Here is a 22,912-nt window from a genome sequence, read left to right on the forward strand (position 1 = left end):
GCATCATCTGGGAATCGAGGGGGAGTCTGGCCAATGTCTAGTGCTCTTCTCAGAGCTTAGACACCAGAGATGGGCTGTGGAAGTTCTCTGGCTCTTGGGAAGAAGTCTCTTCCTTGACTTCACTATAATCCAGATGCGTTCTTTCACAGAGGCAGATTGGATCATGTGCAGGGTCCCTTGAGCTGCCTTCTCCCAGAGATTTTAGTTACCCCGTCCACCTTCTGTGGACACATTCTGTGGATGCTATTCTTCCACTTTCTGTAAACACACACACACACACTCACACTCACACCTCTACATACGTTTTTCTTCTAACCCAAGAAAAATCCCGAGTCCTGGAAGTCTTCACTGAAATTTGAACCTATGCAAACCTAGTTTGTGACACCCACATCTCTTTTTCGGGATAAGCATGGCTTCCACTGAACTTCAGTGGCCCATAGAGGAGAATTTAAATGGATTATAAACCTAAAGAAGAGAGTGGTTCGGGAAACTTTCTTCTATAAACTCTAGAGCTCTTTTCATCTGTTGTTTCCTTCTCCCCAATTTAAGGGGAATAACATTTTCTGGTGCAAAAAAAAATGAAACAATATCTTTTGTTGGTGACAAGCCTATCAAGAACTTGTGATAGTCTCTTGCACATAAGCAATAATGTGACTGCTCTGTAGGTTCATTGCTTGAAATGGTCTAGGAAAATTGAAAGGCAAATATATCGTGGTGATGGCATTACCATCACATTTATTTATCGGGGTGGACTGATAGTAGCCTTTTGCTTAGGACTCAAGCTCAAAAGAATTTGCCTAGAAAAGACCCAGGGCTTTAAATACTGCCTCTGAAATGTGGGCTGCTGAAGCAGATTGCAACAGTCATTTGTCCGCTTATTAGTTTAGAGCATTTGTTGCACTGTAATTGCAGGGAGAAAAAGCTTACAATCCATGTGGCCCATTCCACCCATCACTGGCAGGTGTATTTCTCTCCAGGGAACAAATCACTGTTTTTTTTTTTCCCCTCCTAGAGAAGCTTACAGTGTGATGGGCTATAACCCCTAATAGATACAATACATCTTCTCTGAAGAACTTACAAAAGAAATCAATGGTTTGTTTTATACTTATTGTCTCCCCAAGTTCCTTCATACATTTGCCTTGCCTGGCTTGGGGAACTTAAGAGCAACCACACTTCAGAATAAAATGTTGGCTCATAAACATGGACTTGGACTAGACACTTCGGTGGGGGCTCATTTATTTATAGCATTAATTGTGATGCTAGCTCCAAGTAGGTTGGAAGAACATCCAAAAAACGAACAAAAAAAAAGAAACCATAAAGTGGATAAAGCACACAGCCACACACAGAGTGTTGCTCCATAAAAGGTATGCGGGAATCATTGAATCTGATCCCAAGGAGCAGAGTGTAGACAAATGAGATGTAAGCCCAGTAGTAATGACAAACTTATGGCAGTCAAACTACCTAGTGATGGAAAGATAAGCTTTATAATATCGTAAGTTCTTTCTCAAAAGAAAAAAGTGTGATAGAAGACAAATATTCCTGAACTTAAGGACAGAAGGAACAAATATAAATGTGGGATCAATATTTAGTAGCCGGGTAGCCCCAAACAAATTATTTAGCCTCTTTGAGCCTGTTTTTTGTGCTAAAAAATGAAAATAATACCAAGCAACAGGATTTTGAAGGTTGAATGAATTTGCGTATATGAAGTGGCTAACATAACGCCTCAAACATATTTGTAGTCATTAAATGTTAGTTTTGTTTTTTTCAGCAAGACCAAATGTTCAGGTACAGCTCAGGTTATGACCAACTGAACATCCGTCCCCACCATCTCCTAGTGTCTCTCCTGTACTGCTCAGCACAGAGGGCTAAAAACTACCTTTACCAGAGGCTCTTGGAGCTTAGGATCTGGATGCATGTTAAGTCCGACTTATTCAATGTACACACACGCGGGTTTTGTAAGGCAATGTCGCAGCAGAGAGCAACTCCCAGAAGCTTTGGAAGTTTCTCTCTGGCAGGCAAAGTTGCGGAGGAATTGGTGTCCATTTCCCAGCTCACGGGTTTGAGAACAGATGTGTGATGGCAGAGAAGGACGCTGAGTTCCAGCTTGTGCAGTGCTGGCATGGGGGTGCTGGCAGCTCTTCCGTATTCTGGTTTCTTGGTCGTCGGATCAGAGCGTGGCAAGTTGTTCTAGAACTCAGTTGCAGTGGGCTCCTATTCCCCCTCCTCCCTCTGTTTAGAAGAGTATCTGCCAGAGGATTTTACTTCTTCACTGTGTGTCATAGTCCTTAGATCCCACCAGAAAGTTTACAAGTAACTACTTCTGTTTTTAATCTCTTAAAAACAACTACAGGGGTTTCTGCTTGTTACCCTGACTTGTGATAAAGGTAGATAAAAGGTGCCATAAAAGTGCACAATTCCAAGAAGAAGAACATCATCTACAATTGAAAAACAAGGAGAATTTACAAATAGGGCACAGTCTCCTAAAGATTTATGAATTTCATATAATTGCATGAAGAAAATATTTTGAACTTGTTGCAAACTTGTAATTATGTTGTTTTATAGCAAAAGGTACACACACACCTTACAGAGAAGCTTACAAAGTAAACTTACAAACATGTTACAAGGCGATTATTTACTTTACAAAAATGTTCTCTAAAAATTTTTCTTACGGTAAATAAGATTTGAGAAATAGGCACAGAAAACAGAGAAGTTTATCTTGCAGCAAAGAATTAAGATGAGCCGTAATGGTGTCCATTGTATAAAATATGGAGAAAAATGTTGTGTAACTTCTGAATAAAGACCCACAACTTCTGGGTGAGATTACAAAGGGACTGATTTGGCTCAATGTGAGAAAGAACTTTTAATGTCCTATGGTGAAAAGGCTACCTTCAAAGAAGGGTAAGCATATTATTTAAATAAGGAACAAACAGCTGTTCCAAGGTTAAATTACAAGGGATTCTTAAGGAGCTGAATTAGAGAAACTCATGGTCTCTTCCAATTTTAATATTGTCATTTATATTAGGACCTTGCATTTTTGTATTTAAAACTGGTGTGTACAAACAACTTAAGAACAACTTTTTAGGTAGCAATTACATGAGTTAAGGCATAGATTAGATCATTGACATTAGTACAATTAACACACCTTGTTTTTTGTAATTTACCTTTAAGTGTATGCTTATTATATATGTGTATATATATAAGCATACACATAGGTATGTATATCTAATCCACATTGATACATAGGTAGATAAACAGAAACACACAGAACACAAATGATACACACCATTTATCCAACAGTAATCTATCCATTTGTTCCTCTTTCCATCATTTTAGATTTGTTATCTGGAAGATTACTGACAGTATTCGTGTCCACTTACATTTGCTCCTTATCTCCTGAAATAAAGGAACAGAGCAATTTTGACAAATGAACCAGAGCAATGTATTCCACCTAGATGTCTGGTAGAGGGCCTATCAAAGATGATTCTGAAATGAGCTGTTTCTTCTGAGCCCCAAAGTTTTTGCTTAATCCTCTGCCCCTCCCAGCATGATGCTTATATACTTCACTGGTGTGTTAAAAACAAACAAGAAAATCACAATATATTTTGACCATATGATGAAAGAAATAGTTATCTGAATGTGCTATCCCTATCTAGTACAGGGAGTAGTAAGTAGCAGTTCACTTTGTGATGGCATACATCACGTTTAGAACCTTCCTCGAGTTCTGGGAGGCCCTGAGAAACTTCAGATCACTTACTCCCTATAATTATATTTCATCATATTTGCTTTTGGGTTTGTCTGTTAATAGAGCCTCTTGATCTGCTTAACTGCCTCCTCTGTAATTAAACAATTTAGGAAAGCATATGGGTAATACTGCACTAATGATATAATTTTAAAATTTGGAATGATTTAAAAGGGAATTTTAAATTTCTTACTATGTTTGGCCTCACACTGCTCCGGTCATAATGGTAATGTTTCCACATTTATTGTTCCTATGAAGTCTTCACATTTCACAATGCTTACTTTGCAGCCAAGGGGCCATAATGAACACTTGTGAATAACTAGAATATGCATACCAATTTTTACTCTTTATTCCTAACTCTTGCCTATAACTAGGATAACATTTCCAGTGGGGTGCTGAATGGTTATGTGTCTCTCCTAAAGTCATATACCAAGTCGGTATTGAAAAATATTTTACACTTCACATACATATTATAGTTTGAAGGCCTGCGTGATGTATAAGCTGGCTGTATAAGTCAGTTTTTCTGTTTGACAACAATCTCCAAGCTTATCACAACAAACATTTTTTACATTAAAAAAAAAAATCTGATTACATGTCACTAAATGTTCCAATTCTGCTTGCTCGTGCTCCACGGGTCTTCTCACTTTGGGATCGTGACTGAGGGAACAGGCCACACTGGAACATGCCGTGCTAGTAACAGAAAGCAGAAAGTCAAACAGAGCTACACAGTTATATTTAAAACTTGGATGAGGCATATAGAGCATCCATTAAACATTCTAAAGGCCAAAGCAAGTCAAACAGCCAAACTTAGCATGAGTGGGGTGGAAAGTACCTTCCTTCCACAGAGGGAGGGGAATGAATACTTGTAAATGTTAAAATGTATCACATAAGCCAAATGATCGTTCTGTTTATCTGCATGTCTAAATGCCCCATATTATCTTACAGATCTTTTAAGACCTAAGATCTGGCTCCACTACTTACATCTGGCCAAAAACCTACTTTCTGCCTGACATGTACCTTATCAGATAATGCTGGTCACACGCATGAAGCAAGATAGAATGACAGAAGATGGGTGCAGCTCTGGGAGTAAGGAGGGTCCTGCCCAGGGCAAGTTCCCTGAGAATCTGGTGAAACAAAAGGAGGACAAGGGGAAGGGCAGGTTGGGTCAAAGGGTTTTATTTCTCACAGCTCAGTCTCTCCCTGGGCTTCCCCTGGCACACTCCCAAGTCCTTCCTCTCTGGTCCCTGCTAGCAAACCTGCTCTTCCCCCTGCAGCCACGGCATGTGCTCTATCCCCCTGCCTGCCCCTTCTGGTAGGAACTCCATAGGCATGTCCTTGGTGACTGGTGGGCACCAGACTAATTAGCACTAGGAACAGAGGGAAGGAGAGAATGGCTATCTTCCCTCCATCCTTTACTCTGGATCAACCTGAGGTTCTGCTGTGGTAAACATCCATTGATATGTAAATGGACTAAGGCCAGATGGGAAATTCTGGGTGAAAATTTCTATTTACCCCACAATGGGTTTCAAAGCTTATGAACAGTGACACAAGGTAAAGCCTTAGCTCTACAAGAACATAATTGTTTGTGTTTCCATGGATGCACTTCTTTGGGCCTTGGGCTCCTAGTATATACAGTTATGCTAAGAATAATGTCTGCCTCTGAAGTTGTTGTGTGGCTTCCCCAAGGTACAGCACAGGAAAATAAGCACATGTAAAGATTTCCTTTACTCTTCAAATCACCTGCATGCGTAGGTGCTGATAAGAGAGTCTTAATCAGAGGTAGGAATAAGGAAATAAGAGTCATGACTAGACTTTGGTGATGTGAAAAGGGTAAAAGTAGGTGGTGTGAAAAGGGGGAGCACTGTGCAGAATGGGAGAATCAAAGTTACAAATACATCAACGTGCCAAAATCGAATCCCGCCTACTTCCCTGGTTCTAAGCACAATAAAAAGGAAAAGCAAATGCCCTAACATTTCTGTTATTAAAAGTTCTTCAGAGCTTCCTCAGCTGTTTCTTCCTCTTCCCTTGGGATGTACAAATGACATGGGAGACAGGAGATAATTATGTGTAGGATCTTGTATCATCACGTAATACCTGCAGGCTTCAGCTTTCTTACCTGCTAAATGGGGATAAATCAACTCTACCTATTAGAGTTTTTCTGAGACCATGTTCATGAAAGTCCTTTGCAAACCAAGGCATTGCATATGTGAAATCACTCAGGCATCTATAAAATAAGAGACCTGGAGGGTCATTAAAAGTCTTTCCATCTCCAACGTTTTATGCTGTTGGTATTATGTGCTTAGACTTGGAAGTTATTAAAGACCAAATAGTTCATGCCCTTTACTTCACAGGTGAACAAACTTATCTCAGTTCCATGATCTCAGTTCTTTATTTTTTTACTGAAGTGTAACTGACATGTAATATTATATTAGCTCCAGGTATACAACATAATGATTTGATATTTGTTTATTGTGAAATGATCAACACAGTAAGTCTAGTTAACATCCATTACCATACACAGTTACAAAGTTTTTCTCTTTTTTATGGTGTTTGCCAGAGGGAAGGGGTGAGGGGTGGGGGAAGTGGATGAAGGGGATTAAAAGGCACAAACTTCCAATTATAAAATAAGTAAGTCATGGGGATGTGATGTACAGCATGGTGATTAAAGTTAACAATACATTTTGCATTTGACAGTAGCTAAAAGAGTAGATGATCTCAGTTCTTAAAATGTAGAGCAGAATATTTATAGTTTTTGCATCAAGCTTTTCGTTTTCATTTTGTTTATAAGAAATATTTACATTTTAATGTTTAGATTGTTTGCTTTATTCTGAATTCCCCACTATAGCTCGCTGTAGCTCCCTTGAATCTTCAATTCAAATCAGTGAACAATGTATCTCAAACCACCTGCATATTGGAATCACCCAGACAACTTAAAGAGTACTGTTTCCTGAGCCCTACCTTCTGAGATGCTCAGTCTCAGGTGTGATCAGGCATAGTATTTATTTGTCTGTTTGTTACTTTTAAGCTCTTCATGTATTGTGAAGCCAGGCTTGGAAACAAGTTCTCTAGAGGTATCAAATTATTGAATAGAGGCAAGATGCCAATCTTCAAGAAACTTAGAATTTCTTGAGTTGTGCGAAAATGTGTCCAGATGGATGTGAAAAATGACTTACTGGGTGCTTTATAAGAGACTTATGTTCAAGATGGGCCTGGTTAAGAGCTCAGAGAAGTAAAGGAAGCTAGGACTTCATGTTGAAGAAGAGTAGGCATTTTCTAACTGCCCAACTGAAAGAAGGGCCCTTTGAGAAAGGGGAAAAATGGTCAAAAGACGCAACAGTTGAAGTCATCATACATACTTGAAGAAGGACATGCGTAAAAAGATATGTTCAAAAGTACAGTCTGATGTGGGGAAAGTGGTGAGAGAGGAAGATAAGGAAAGAGGTAAGAATAGCTCAGGAAGGGGCTTGCTCCATTTTGGGCTTTATCTGCTAGACATACACCAAAAAAATTTCTAAGAAGGAGGATTTCTAAGTGATTCTTAGCCTCGTCCTCAGTTAAACACACCCAGGACTTCTTGCATCTTCTTTCTACTTCCCCTTGATCTGCTCTGGATCCCACTAATCTGATTTTATATGTACATATTCATCACAAATAAATCTTGGAGGAATGCTGAAAGAATGTCTTATTTGAAAAATGGGCTATATCAAAAATATTCTATTATGTTTATGCAAATATATTGGTCTTGAATCTCTATTGATCTTATCCTTATTTCCATGATTGTAAGATGTTGTTGATAATAAAAAAAGCACTGTGATTTAATAAAAGCTATTTGTAGGAGGCAGCCTAATTGTCAGACACATAAAAATTAGAGGGGAAAATGTGCATATTAGAATAAGATAAAGAAGACAGATGCTAAGTACCTTAAACCCTCACATAGTGCTCTAATAATAAGGGCAAAGAAAATTCTCATCATTTTTGCTCTAGCAAGTCATGGTTTTAGCTTATCTTTTGCTTTTCTTTTTTCTGAGTCTATGTTTATGTTCCCTCCGGAAAAGACCTGAAAGTCACAAATAGCATTAGAGGAAAGGGATAAAAATGACACTTTCTTTTGGATAAGTGTTTTATCTAGACTTACAATCAATGTATCAAATGAAAACCTACTGCTTATTAAATGCCTCCTACATGCAAGGCAGCATGCACAATATTAAAAGACAAGACAAAGTCATTCATTCATTGACTCATTCAAGAAATTTTAATAAAGTTAAAATCCCGTTCCTGTTATACTAACCACATTGCAAGTGCTGGAAAGCTGGATGCGGCTGACATTGACAGCACAGGTGAGAAACTAACAGGAAGAGAGAGAAACAAATGACAGAGCAAAATGAAAAGGTAGTTAGAAGGCATGAGGTTGCCCAGAGGAAGATGCGCTCATTTACTATTTCTTGGTGAGCTTGAAGAGTTTCAGGGCTGTGGGAAAACCAGGCATACAAGAAGGTAGAAAGGGATTTGTGGAGAAAGCACAGATATGAGAAAGAAAAATGGCAGGTGACAGTCTCTTAGATGTACCATCAAAGTGGGAAGACTAGCAAAAAATAAATGTTGAACAACAATATGAAATTCAAGTATGAGCTTGAGACAACACCAAAGGCATGGTACAACCCCTGCATTCGTAGCCCAGTTCTGCTACATCCTATCTGTGCAATGTTGAGAAAGCATCTGGGCATTTCCTCATCTGTAAAAATGAGAATAATAATACCTACCTTACGGGGCTATTGTGAGCAATAAATAAGATAACATGCATTAAATTGCCTAAGGCATGTTTGTGAAATCAGAACTCAAACGGGAAGGTCATGGAGGACTAGCTACCATATTAAATGTAAAGGTAATTATTTCCTTTGAGATGTAGGGTTGGGCAGGACTTTAGGCTGTGGTGCTACAGAGGAACTCCCTGCAGAGTCAGAGGGCGTGTTACAGGTGGGATCCACAAAGCATGGGGAAGAGGAGTGCATTCTGGGTATTGCTCTCATAGGTACAGGTTAGCAACTGATAGGAAAACTAACTTTTGACTCAGTGAGAGAGAAAAAGGGAGAAAGAGAGAAAGCAAGGACACAAAAGGGGTAAAAGAGAATGGACAAAAAGCAACCTGAATGTGCAAGAATGAATGAATAGCTGTCATTTCTGCTAGAAAATAAATTTCATGAAAACACAGGTTCAGGCACTTAATGGAACAAATCCTAAATAAAGCAAAGCAGATGTTGCTTGAAAATCTTGGAAGATGGGCTATTTAAGTCAGGAAAACATCTTGCAAGAAATGTGTAAATCCCTCTCACAAAGTGAGGTAGGTGTTTCAAAAGGACATAGAACTTCTTTAGCTCTGCTCTCATTCTGACAGTTTCTCTTTTTTGATCAATCATGGTTTTTCCTAGGTTTTCATTGCAATACACATAAACAGGCCATGTATCTGGATCAGCAAAATGGGTCACTATCCCCAGTGACTTCCTCAGTCCTCACACTTGGCAAAATCTCTGGCATCAGCTATGTCAAGATCAGGGCTGCACCCATACGAACCAGTCGTTCCACTTCTGGGAATTTACCAGAAGGAAACGAAATCTCTGATTCAGAAAGATATATGCACCCCTATATAAGTTTACTGCCACATTATTTACAATAGCCAAGATATGGAGGCAACCAAAGTGTCCATGAATAGATGGATGGATAAAGAAGGTGCGGTGCATACATACAATAGAATATTATTCAGCCACAAAAAGACAGAAATCCTGCTATTTGTGACAACATTGATGGACCTTGATGGTGTTATGCTCAGGGAAATAAGCTAGGTGAAGAAAGACAAATACCGTATGATTTCCCTTACATGTAAAATCTAAAAACAAAACAAAACAGAGTAGCAGTAGACTCACGAACACTGAGAAGTGACTAATAGTTACCATGAGGGGGGACTTGGAATGGGTGGGTGAGGAGGGTGAGGGGATAAAGGGGCACAGAAATCTTAATAATAATATAAGTTGGTCACAGGGAGGGTAGTACAGCATGGAAAATATGGCCAGTGATTCTGTAACATCTCCCTATGTTGACAGATAGTGACTGCACTAGTGGGGGGGAGGATTTAAATATGTGTAACTGTTGAACCACTGTGTTGTATATTTGAAACCAATGTAAGATTGTATGCCAAATATACTTCAGTAAAACAAAATATACTCAAAAAAAAAAGGAAAAGAAAAGATCAAGGCTTGTTAGCTGAAAGAAAGAGACGAGATCTAAGAAATAATTGAGTCCAAAGGATCAATTTTATAGATGAGATATCTCAGGTTCAGAGAAAGAGCACATGGTCAGTCCCATAATTTCAAATTGTCTTAATCTCTCAGACTACTGAATTAATTCCGAAAAGACCCCACATCACAGAAGTTTTCTCATAATTTACTCCCATCAAACCTGAAATCACATCTGTCATTCTTCAGGGTTATTGACTTTGATGGTTCATGAATGAGTAAATGTTTCCAGGCAGAGGAATCTATCCATGTTCTCTATTCTGGTGCAGAGATTGGGGATTTCTGGGAGAACCAGGTAATGGACTGGCAAATGGTGGTGGTGGGACAACAGTAAGTCTGGCTTAAATGGCACTACCCAGTAAAAACTGTAGCTTGCATTTACTGAGCATTTAGGCGGTGTTAGGAACAGTTCTAAGTGCTCATTGAATCCTTCCAGAAACCCAATCTGGTAGGAATTATTATTATTTTGATTATTATTGTCTACCTTTATAGATGAGGATACTAAAGTGCATAAAGATTAAATAACTGGCTCCAGGCACACACCTAGAAAGAAACAGAACCAGTGTACAAACCAAAGCAGTCTTCTAATGGAGAGGATCCTTGCACTATGCTTGCCTTTTTCTCCAGGAGGACATATACTGAGCCATTACATCAGGAAGAGACATGGAGACTTAGGAAAATAGAATCATATAGTCTGATACAAAAACTCACAGAATCAAATGCCCCTAGATTCACAGGGTCTTCTTTTTAGAGGCCACACTGACCTGGAAGTCCCTATTTACTGCCCACATTTACTTTACAATATTTGTACTAATTGGTCATCCATCTTCACTACCTCTTGAAGACACTCAGTGATAAGGAACTCATTATTTCTGAAAGGTGCCCTTTTCATCTTTGTGCACTTTGACCAAATAGAATGAACTGAAACATGACGTCCTAAATCTTCTACACAATGGTCTCAATTTTGCTTCTTAAGGGCACAGAGATTAAGACGAATGCATCTTGCACTTGGCAACCCTTCATTCAAAAATAATGCCTGTCCTATCCTGTGTCTATTTTCCCTTATCCAGAATTAATATTCTTATCCCCTCAAATATTCCTTTTATAAAATGAATCTCTCCCTAATGCTGAGAGCTTGGGTAGGAGAAAGCATATTGAGAAAAAATATGTTGAGAATCAAAGATACAAAAAACATAAGAATATGCTCTTTCAAATCTGATTGCCACCTGAGTCAAAGATCAAAGTTATGACTTATTCATATTTGCAGTGGGCAGCGTGTTATGCAGGGTCGAATTACTTTGTGTCCATGTAACAATCCAGTGTGGATGCTCCTGGCTGGCACGTGTCTTCCTTCCATGCCGTGGTAGGAGGACCCCGGCGTCTTCCATCTTGCGATCTGCTCTTCCATGGCACTGCCTTTTATTGGCATTCAGGCTATGGAATGAAAAAGAAGTCTCGGAGGAAGCATGCCTCTTCTTTGAGAAGCACATGTGGCTACACTCAGTGGCAAAAAAGGCTCAGGAAGGTGAAGAAATGGGTTTCGGTGACTAATGAGCGACCTGTCACAAGCACTATGTGCACTATTAGGAAATCAGACCTGGATTGGAATCCCAGGCTCCCGTGTTTCTAGCCGTATGCACATGGGCAAGCATTTAATCACTCTAATCCTCAGCCTCCTTAGTTATTAATAGTATGTCTCTTATAGGATTGTGGTAAGGATTAAATGAGCTAGCATATTTATTGCTCTTAGCCTTGTCTATCAAGTAGAAAGTGCTAAATAAATATTAATCATTGTTATCTATTTTCATACTATTACTGCTGGATCCCAGCAGATAATGGATCTCAATAAATGTCTGTTAAGCTGAACTGAACTGAACTTCACAGCCATTCCCAAGGTCAGTCATCCCCTTATAAGGAAGTACAGGGGCGTAAGCCTGCTCCTTGCTCGCTGGGATGCTGACACACTGGCAGTCTGCTTTCTTTGTATTCCCACACCTCTGTGCTGCATTCAGCTGTGAGGCCGATTTATACCTTCTCCAGGGACACACTTCCACTAATTGAGGACTGAAAACAAAAATCAAGAGCTGAATTGAAGAAGTCAGCCCGTCTAATAGGGACCACTGGTCTCATTTCTGCAGCCCCCAGTGACAGCGCTGTAGCTGCAAGAATAGCACAAGCATACGCCTGGCTGTTGGCCCCCTGAGCAGTGCGCCTCACAGGGAAACATAAAGGGCTTTCCAGTGGCTCTTCTGTTTTATACACAGAATTGCTCTGCAGAATCCACCAGTCATCTCACCCAGGGGCTCCATACATTACCCTGCCCCAAAAGGCAATGCTGAGCCCAAATCAGCCCAGCTCAAAATGCTATGTGGACTATTTGCTTTCTCAAACAAGACCATTAAAGACAAATCATTATCTCCAGGATAAGCAAGGGCCAATGTGCACACGGCTCCCTAGGGTTGCAATGATAAAGGCTGGATTATTCATTACAATCTGTTCCTGAAGCTAAACCTTCTCCGTGGGTTCCATTGCAATTGTTATTCTTGCGAATTGTTCACACAGTGTATTTATTTGTGGCCCAATCATCAGGTGAAATGAGGTTGGGCTGGATAAAGTGTGTCTTCTTCCTATTCTGAGTCTCTGGGGCACTTGGATATGCTATATAGCAGGTTGGCAGACTGGTCATAACAAAAGGCCAACCTGCCTCCAAATGCCAGAGTGGACAGTGAAGCTGAAACTTCTCCAGTTTCAGTTCTTTAAATAACCCTCTTCTCAACTTCGGCTCACATTTTTCTGGGTGACTCCATTCCTTGTTTCCTTCAGTGCTGAAAAAAAAATTCCCTTGGAAAAAATCTATTAGGACTAACTATTTAGTTCTGGGGGACACAGCTAAAGCATAAATATTTATCTCAACGGCTGAACTGTCTTTTTCCTCAAAGGTTTCAGAGCTAGGGTGTCAGAATTGCCCTTGGTATTTGATTAAAATATAACTGCTCTTCACACTGAGCAGTTCATCGTCGGAAAGGTTTCCGTTCCAATCCCAGCTCTTTTCTTTGATCTTTTCCTTGCTGAGAAGGGGAAAGATGCATGGCAGGAGCCTGTAGCCATCTTCCTTGCATCGCTTCCTGTCCAGTCTGTTTGCACGAAACTTGTCTCATCTCTCCTCTTGCGAGGAATGGAGATATGAGAGCTGAATAAAGCCTAGAACAAAATTTAGAGCCATTCTCATAACCAAGAGGCTAACTGGAGCTACTGTGACTGCCATTGCTCATGAAAACCTCTCTCTTAGCTTCAACTTTTCTGTAGCTTGAAACCTATACTCCTCTCAGAGAGCGATGGATGACTGGCTGGATGCTGGAAACTCACTCTCTTTCCAGGGCCAGACCTGCTGTGTGGATGACTTGGTGATGTCTGCGGTAGGTCACTTTCCAGGGAGTTACGTTCAGAAGGCCGTTGTGTTCAAAAGAGTGACACTCTCAAGTTTCAGTCAGGACTGTGCACCTGTGAGGCACTGGCTGAGGAGCGGTCGTCATACTGAGGCTCCATGATCACCTGTAAAATGTGGCTCATAATAATCACTTCATAGGCTAGTTGTGCAGATAGCACTAGTGACTACAGAAAGGCCTTGTGAACCGTGGAAGAGGACTATAAGTGACGCTTGTATGTTTAAGAGAACCAGCCTCAGATCAGTAACACCAAGGGTGAAGTGAGGACAGAGAAGCCACCCTCCGCACCTCAGGCTCCAGGTGACATATTTTTGACCTTTAATCTTTTGACCCAGCCTAAACCATCTCTGTTGGCTCTTACGGAGGCAAGTGCTGGGTGGAGTGATTTCACCAACAAGACTAAACAGAAACTGAAGGGAGGATAAAGGAGGACATGTATTTTCCCACTGTCTTCTAAAAATAGTTATTTTGTACTTAGTACTTTGAGTCCAAAGCTGCCCAAACTGGGGCTCTGCTACAGTGCATAGTGCTCCCCCAAATAGGCACATGGTAGGATGGTGATGGATGTTCCAGTCAATAAAGAGGAGACATGCAGGTATCCGCAAAAGTGGGACGTGGGTGAAAAAGCAAAGTTCCTGTCTGTACGGATGTGAGGAATACCGACTGTGATTGATAACTATGTTAGTCTGTTCAATTCCCATTTTGTTCATATGTATTTTCATTTTTTAATTACCCATTTCTTGATGTTATCTTCCAGTCTAATGGGATGCTGCTGGGACCTACCTGACATATAGTTTTCTGAGTTTCATAAAATGTGCATCATTCCTACTGCACAGGATTCATGGAAAGGACAAGCGTGGATCTCTCGGCTCAGTCCAGAGGACGTCCTGATGAATGAGGGGTCCTGCCTGTCTCCCAGCTCTCCCCAGGCGGTCTTGGATGCTGCAGATTTTGTAAGTCAGAACCTACACAATCATAAAACTGATGTCTAAGGATTATCTAGCCATTTTAACCTGTGGGGTGGGGAAGTAAGAATAATTCCAATATCATGAGACTCTTACCTGAAGTAGAGATGTCACTACTGGATTCAAACTCGGGTAAAAATTGAAAAAAACAGGAACAACTACTACTGTGTGTGGGTCTAATATAATCCCTTTAAAAAGATAAAACTGAAACGGGGGAGAAAGGAGAACCAGCACTGACTGAATGCAGGCTTTCTACACACACCTCATTTAACCCTCACAAGAATCTCATGAATAAGGATGTGCCCATTTTCCTGATTAGAAAACCAAAATGCAGAGAAGTTAAAAATTTTTTACCATCATGCTGCTAGCAAATGACACAGTTGAAATATAAATCCATATCTACTGCTAATGTTTTTTAAAATGTACTGTGTATTAAGAGCTTATATGTGCCAAAGATTAATATTTTTAGGTGCTAAGGATTTAGCAGTGAATAAAACAAACATAACCAGCCATCGTAAACTTTAGAAACAAACAAACAAAAGAGGATATAAAAATATATGTACCTACTAATGGTCACTGAATTGTACACTTTAAAATATACTAAATTGATAATGGCAGTTACCTCAGTGAGATTCTACAGCAGGATATTTGGAAGGTGAGAATATTAATAATTTTATTTTTATATTCGCTTTACTTTATTTTTAATTTCTAACTTTCAATTTGAAAATTTTAATCTTACAAAAATGTTGCAAAGTTCTCCCATATACCCTACCCATCTTTTCCAAATGTTAATTTCTATATAGTCTTCGTAAAAATGATCAAGTCAGAAAGTTATTGCTGATGCAGAAACATTATCTAATTTACAGATCTTTTGCAAATTTCACCAAAAATTGTCTCACTAGTGCTCCTTTTCTAGTCCAGGATCCAATCTAGATTCCATGTTGCATTAGGATGTCATGTCTGCTTATATTCCTTCAATCTGGCATGTATATCTCTGAATCATTCTTTGTCTTTCATGACACTTCATGGCTAGTTATTTTGTAGAATATCACTCATTTTAGGTTTACATTTCTCCCCAGAATTAAATTCAGGCATGCATTTTTAGTAAAAAAAAAAAAAAAAAAAAAGTACCACCATCAAAGAGATACTATGTCCTGCTCAGTAATTCTTACCAAGTGTTATGTGATGTTGAGATCTTAATACTAATGGTAGTTTAATAAGAACACTTCTATAAGGTTGCATCTGTTAGATTTCCCCCCTGTACAGTTGCAACTTCCACTGTTGTGTTTAATAACTATTTTGTGGGGACATACTTTGTGAGTATGCAGATAACCTGTTTCTCATCATATCTTCACCCATTGATTTTATTATCCATTAATGATTCTTCCCTGCAACAATAATTACTGAGGTTTTCCCCAGTTGATGATTTTCTATTTCTATTATTCCTTCTACTTTATTAATTAAAATTCTACAGTAAAGCAAGAGTTTTCCCTTCTCCCCCATTTATTTCTTCATTCTTTTTAACAAGTTTGTATCACTGTGAACTCAGGGATATTTATTTTAGTCTAGGAGAGTCATAACCCCTTACTGTCATTACTGACTTCATTACACATACTGATCTTGATTGGGCCATTAGGAACTCCTAGAAATTGACTTCTGGATCCTTTGAGCTGACTCTAAAAAGAAAAAAAAAGAAGAAAAATGAGAGCTCTGATATTTTTGTTTGTTTGTTTCCTAATATCCATGGCATGAATATTCTCACTGTGTCCAGTTTTAAGCTACCAACATTTTGCCAGTGAACTCCAGAGCTCCATTTTTGTACTTTCCAAGTCTCAGCCCTGGATTCCTCCATTTCTCCAAGATGCCCTGATAAGTCTTCACCGGATAATGTTATTCAGAAACCGAATACGGGTGCTAGGTGTGCTAAATGCTACTGAGGAGTCCTTTGCATCTGGGCTCACTCAGAGTGAAGAAGAAGAATTTATGTATACATCCCTATCTGCACAAATGTTTGTATCTATTTCCGTATCTGTGTATATATAAAAAATCATGAGGTCATACTGATACTTTTTATTTCAATTCAACACCACAGGGTTTATTTTTGTCATATTCCTTCCATATTTGTAGATCGTTTCTCTGGCAGTAAGAAACCTGTCTCTCATTAGCCACAATATTTTTACCTTTTTCCTTTGTCTTAGATCATACATAACATTTCAGGATCATTAACCATTATCTTTATGAAAATAAATGTATTGCTAATTATACATGTTGATAAACACTAATATGTAAAAATATTAACATTAATATTATAATATGTACAAACAGTATTTGTGCAGGGTTCTTCTTGTCTTCGGCCTTACAGTATTTGGTCAAAATTCTATTTTTTAAGGATATTTAGGTTAGTTTTTCTCTTCTATACCTGCAGTGTAGTTATGCCATTTCTTAACAATACAGTTAGCTTCATTACTGTTTGCCTTCTATTGAGTTTTCCTTACTTCCTGGTTTTAATTGTTTATGCTTATATTTGAGCACATAAAAACATTACCATTGTTTTAAGACTTGGAACTCTACAAACAAACATATTGAGAGAATCTGTCTCCTACCCTTTCTCTCCTGTTCCTATCCACCCCATGTGGGTAGCCAATCTTATTATTTTCTGCTTTACCCTTCTTATACTTCTTTTGCATATTTGAGCAGATGCATACTTATGTCCCTATATCTCCATCTTTCTTGCAACAAGGGTAGCCTACTGTAGATAATGTTTTGTACTTTGCTTTTTTCACTTAACAACACATTGTAGAAATTACTCCTTATCAGTTTAGAGAGATCTTCCTTATTCCTTTTTTATAGTTGCATAGGACTCCATTGGACGGATGCACACCAGTTCCTGTAATCACTCTCCGAAGTACTTGGCGTTCAACTGATTTCTAATACTTTGCAGTTATAATCAGTGTTCCAGGGAAAGCTCTTTGTACATTCTGTTAACTGTTTAAAGTACTTTTTTTTTTTTTGTAGATAATTATTTTTTATTGAAGGGTAGTTGACACACAGTATTACATTACATTAGTTTCAGGTATACAACATAGTGATTCAACATTTATATACATGATAATTCTAGGTACCAGCTATCACCATACCAAGTTGTTACAATATTTTGACTATATTCCTTATACTATACATTACATCCCAGTTATTTATTTTACAATTGGAAGTGTGTACTTTTTTTTTTTTTGATCAAATGGCTGTTAACAACAATAAAATTCTTTATAGGGGAGTCAATGCTCAATGCACAATCATTAATCCATCCCAAGCCTAATTTTCATCACTCTCCAATCTTCTGAGGCATAACAAACAAGTTCTTACATGGAGAACAAATTCTTACATAGTGAATAAGTTACATGGTGAACAGTACAAGGGCAGTCATCACAGAAACTTTCGGTTTTGCTCATGCATTATGAACTATAAACAGTTCAAATATGAATACTCATTTGATTTTTATACTTGATTTATATGTGGATACCACATTTCTCTCTTTATTATTATTATTTTTAATAAAATGCTGAAGTGGTAGGTAGATATAAGATAAAGGTAGAAAACATAGTTTAGTGTTGTAAGAGAGCAAATGTAGATGATCAGGTGTGTGCCTGTAGACTATGTGTTAATCCAAGCTAGACAAGGGCAATAAAACATCCACGTATGCAGAAGATTTCTCTCAGAGCAGGGGGGGTGAGGTTCTAAGCCTCACCTCTGTTGATCCCCAATTTCTCACCTGATGGCCCCCCTGCGACTGTGCCTGTCTTAGGTTGTTCCCCCCTTGAGGAATCTTACCCGTCTCTGGCTAAACAGTCATCTTCCGGGGCCATACAGGGAAATGTAAAGTTGGTAAGTGAGAGGGAAGCCTTATTGTTTGAAATGGTTAGCTTTTTACTTCTTTGCATATTTATGCCCTGTGGCTTCTATGCCCAGCATTTGTCTTGAGGTATCTTTACCACTTGGAAGAATTATGATACTCGGTAAATTTGATATGAGGCATGAATTCTATTTAAGGGTTGTAATTAGGAAGGAAGAAGAAAAGCTATAGAAGTAGCAGGCGGAAGAAAACATGGGAAGATTGATTATTTCTTTGACATATCTTCTTGTAGAGTAACTTCAGCATGTATAGGTTTTAAGCTACTACTTAAATTGCGCACACACATTAACATAATAGGAGTATAGTTACATAACCAAAGCATACCTCTAATTACCAGCCATCTCCAGTGAAACCAAGAAAACCAGTTAGGCACCTTAGGCATTTGTGAAAACTTATCTATGATATGGTGGATATTGTCCAACTGAACTTCAACAGTCTGAGAGAAATCAGACAAATTAAAACAACCCATTCCTGGGGAATGTTCACATCCCTTATGTTCTTTTAACAGTAAATAGTCTGTAGTTGTAAGATTTTGAGTGCTACAATTTGCACTTCTCCTAATTCTTCATTGAGTTCCAACAGTGTAGATCCAGTCAAATTTGTTGTTTTACTGTATGCACAGGCCAGCTTAGATATCTCCTTCCTCATTCCCATGGCAAGTCCAGGAGCTGGTGGGATGAGTGCATCCACAGCTGTAGCAGTGTGTGGATCTGTGTTGGGGTTTTTTGATGATCATCTCCTGGCATGAATCTTCCAGAGAGTGCTGATGTTGGAAGTTCTTTTTCATATCGTATCTTAGTTCATTTTTGGGGTAGCCCAATTAGGCTTTGATCCTCTATATAAACACAAACAGACCCTTTGCCTACACTTTTATATGCCCTTTATACCCTTGTGTAGAACTCATTGGAGGTCACCACACAGGAACTGCCTTTTTTTTTTTTTTTTGGTATCACTAATCTACACTTACATGACGAATATTATGTTTACTAGGCTCTCCCCTATACCAGGTCCCCCCTATAAACCCCTTTACAGTCACTGTCCATCAGCATAGCAAAATGTTATAGAATCACTACTTGCCTTCTCTGTGTTGTACAGCCCTCCCTTTTCTCCTACCCCCCCATGCATGTTAATCTTAATACCCCCCTACTTCTCCCCCCCTTATCCCTCCCTACCCACCCAGCCTCCCCAGTCCCTTTCCCTTTGGTACCTGTTAGTCCATTCTTGAGTTCTGTGATTCTGCTGCTGTTTTGTTCCTTCAGTTTTTCCTTTGTTCTTATACTCCACAGATAAGTGAAATCATTTGGTATTTCTCTTTCTCCGCTTGGCTTGTTTCACTGAGCATAATACCCTCCAGCTCCATCCATGTTGCTGCAAATGGTAGGATTTGCCCTTTTCTTATGGCTGAGTAGTATTCCATTGTGTATATGTACCACCTCTTCTTTATCCATTCATCTATCGATGGACATTTAGGTTGCTTCCAATTCTTGGCTATTGTAAATAGTGCTGCGATAAACATAGGGGTGCACTGATCTTTCTCATACTTGATTGCTGCATTCTTAGGGTAAATTCCTAGGAGTGGAATTCCTGGGTCAAATGGTAAGTCTGTTTTGAGCATTTTGATGTATCTCCATACTGCTTTCCACAATGATTGAACTAACTTACATTCCCACCAGCAGTGTAGGAGGGTTCCCCTTTCTCCACAGCCTCGCCAACATTTGTTGTTGTTTGTCTTTTGGATGGCAGCCATCCTTACTGGTGTGAGGTGATACCTCATTGTAGTTTTAGTTTGCATTTCTCTGATAATTAGCGATGTGGAGCATCTTTTCATGTGTCTGTTGGCCATCCTTTTTTGGAGAACTGTCTGTTCAGTTCCTCTGCCCATTTTTTAATTGGGTTATTTGTTTTTTGTTTGTTGAGGCATGTTGAGCTCTTTATATATTCTGGATGTCAAGCCTTTATCAGATGTGTCATTTTCAAATATATTCTCCCATACTGTAGGGTTCCTTTTTGTTCTATTGATGGTGTCTTTTGCTATACAGAAGCTTTTCAGCTTAATACAGTCCCACTTATTCATTTTTGCTGTTGTTTTCCTTGCCCGGGGAGATATGTTCAAGAAGAGGTTACTCATGTTTATGTCTAAGAGGTTTTTGCCTATGTTTTCTTCCAAGAGTTTAATGGTTTCATGACTTACATTCAGGTCTTTGATCCATTTTGAGTTTACTTTTGTATATGGGGTTAGACAATTGTCCAGTTTCATTCTCCTACATGTAGCTGTCCAGTTTTGCCAGCACCATCTGTTGAAAAGACTGTCATTTCGCCATTGTATTTCCATGGCTCCTTTATCAAATATTAATTGACCATATATGTCTGGGTTAATGTCTGGACTCTCTAGTCTGTTCCATTGGTCTGTGGCTCTGCTCTTGTGCCAGTACCAAATTGTCTTGATTACTATGACTTTATAGTAGAGCTTGAAATTGGGGAGTGAGATCCCCTCTACTTTATTCTTCTTTCTCAGGATTGCTTTGGCTATTCGGGGTCTTTGGAGTTTCCATATGAATTTTTGAATTATTTGTTCCAGTTCATTGAAGAATGTTGCTGATAGTTTCATAGGGATTGCATCAAATCTGTATATTGCTTTGGGCAGGATGACCATTTTGACGATATTAATTCTTCCTAGCCACGAGCATGGGATGAGTTTCCATCTGTTAGTGTCCCCTTTAATTTCTCTTAAGAGTGACTTGTAGTTTTCAGAGTATAAGTCTTTCACTTCTTTGGTTAGGTTTATTCCTAGGTATTTTATTTTTTTTGATGCATTTGTGAATGGAGTTGTTTTCCTGATTTCTCTTTCTGTTGGTTCATTGTTGGTGTATAAGAAAGCCACAGATTTCTGTGTGTTGATTTTGTATCCTACAACTTTGCTGTATTCCGATATCAGTTCTAGTAGTTCTGGGGTGGAGTCTTTAGGGTTTTTTATGTACAGTATCATGTCATCTGCAAATAGTGACAGTTTAACTTCTTCTTTGCCAGTCTGGATTCCTTGTATTTTTTTGTTTTGTCTGATTGCCGTGGCTAGGATCTCCAGTACTATGTTAAATAACAGTGGAGAGAGTGGGCATCCCTGTCTAGTTCCTGATCTCAGCGGAAATGCTTTCAGCTTCTCGCTGTTCAATATAATGTTGGCTGTGGGTTTATCATAGATGGCCTTTATTATGTTGAGGTACTTGCCCTCTATTCCCATTTTGCTGAGAGTTTTTATCATGAATGGATGTTGAACTTTGTCAAATGCTTTTTCAGCATCTATGGAGATGATCATGTGGTTTTTGTCTTTCTTTTTGTTGATGTGGTGGATGATGTTGATGGACTTTCGAATGTTGTACCATCCTGGCATCCCTGAGATGAATCCCACTTGGTCATGGTGTATGATCCTTTTGATGTATTTTTGAATTCGGTTTGCTAATATTTTGTTGAGTATTTTTGCATCTAGGTTCATCAGGGATATTGGTCTGTAGTTTTCTTTTTTGGTGGGGTCTTTGCCTGGTTTTGGTATTAGGGTGATGTTAGCTTCATAGAATGAGTTTGGGAGTATCCCCTCCTCCTCTATTTTTTGGAAAACTTTAAGGAGAATGGGTATTATGTCTTCCCTGTATGTCTGATAAAATTCCAAGGTAAATCCATCTGGCCCGGGGGTTTTGTTCTTTGGTAGTTTTTTGATTACCGCTTCAATTTCGTTGCTGGTAATTGGTCTGTTTAGATTTTCTGTTTCTTTCTGGGTCAGTCTTGGAAGGTTGTATTTTTCTAGGAAGTTGTCCATTTCTCCTAGGTTTCCCAGCTTGTTAGCATATAGGTTTTCATAGTATTCTCTAATAATTCTTTGTATTTCTGTGGGGTCAGTCGTGATTTTTCCTTTCTCGTTTCTGATACTGTTGATTTGTGTTGACTCTCTTTTCCTCTTAATAAGTCTGGCTAGAGGCTTATCTATTTTGTTTATTTTCTTGAAGAACCAGCTCTTGGTTTCATTGATTTTTGCTATTGTTTTATTCTTCTCAATTTTATTTATTTCTTCTCTGTTCTTTATTATCTCTCTCCTTCCGCTGACCTTAGGCCTCATGTGTTCTTCTTTTTCCAGTTTCGATAATTGTGACATTAGACCATTCACTTGGGATTGTTCTTCCTTTTTTAAATATGCTTGGATTGCTATATACTTTCCTCTTAAGACTGCTTTTGCTGTGTTCCACAGAAGTTGGGGCTTAGTGTTGTTGTTGTCATTTGTTTCCATATATTGCTGGATCTCCATTTTGATTTGGTCATTGATCCATTGATTATTTAGGAGCATGTTGTTAAGCCTCCATGTGTTTGTGAGCCTCTTTGCTGTATTTGTACAGTTTATTTCTAGTTTTATGCCTTTGTGGTCTGAAAAGTTGGTTGGTAGGATTTCAATCTTTTGGAATTTTCTGAGGCTCTTTTTGTGGCCTAGTATGTGGTCTATTCTGGAGAATGTTCCATGTGCACTTGAGAAGAATGTATATCCTGTTGCTTTTGGATGTAGAGTTCTATAGATGTCTATT

At 38.9% G+C, this 22,912-nt stretch overlaps 1 long non-coding RNA gene across 2 annotated transcripts in view; it reads left to right on the forward strand.

Annotated features, from left to right (window-relative positions):
• The window catches only part of LOC130682801 (uncharacterized), a 208,729-nt gene that overhangs the window by 102,202 nt on the left and 83,615 nt on the right, over positions 1-22,912 (forward strand). For both annotated transcript variants that reach the window (XR_008996145.1, XR_008996144.1), the window contains exon 2: positions 14,309-14,425. This is a non-coding gene — a long non-coding RNA (uncharacterized LOC130682801). The remainder of the gene's footprint in view (positions 1-14,308; positions 14,426-22,912) is intronic.

The sequence above is a fragment of the Manis pentadactyla genome, chromosome 3 (genome assembly GCF_030020395.1).
Source record: "Manis pentadactyla isolate mManPen7 chromosome 3, mManPen7.hap1, whole genome shotgun sequence".
Classification (NCBI taxonomy): Eukaryota; Metazoa; Chordata; class Mammalia; order Pholidota; family Manidae; genus Manis; species Manis pentadactyla.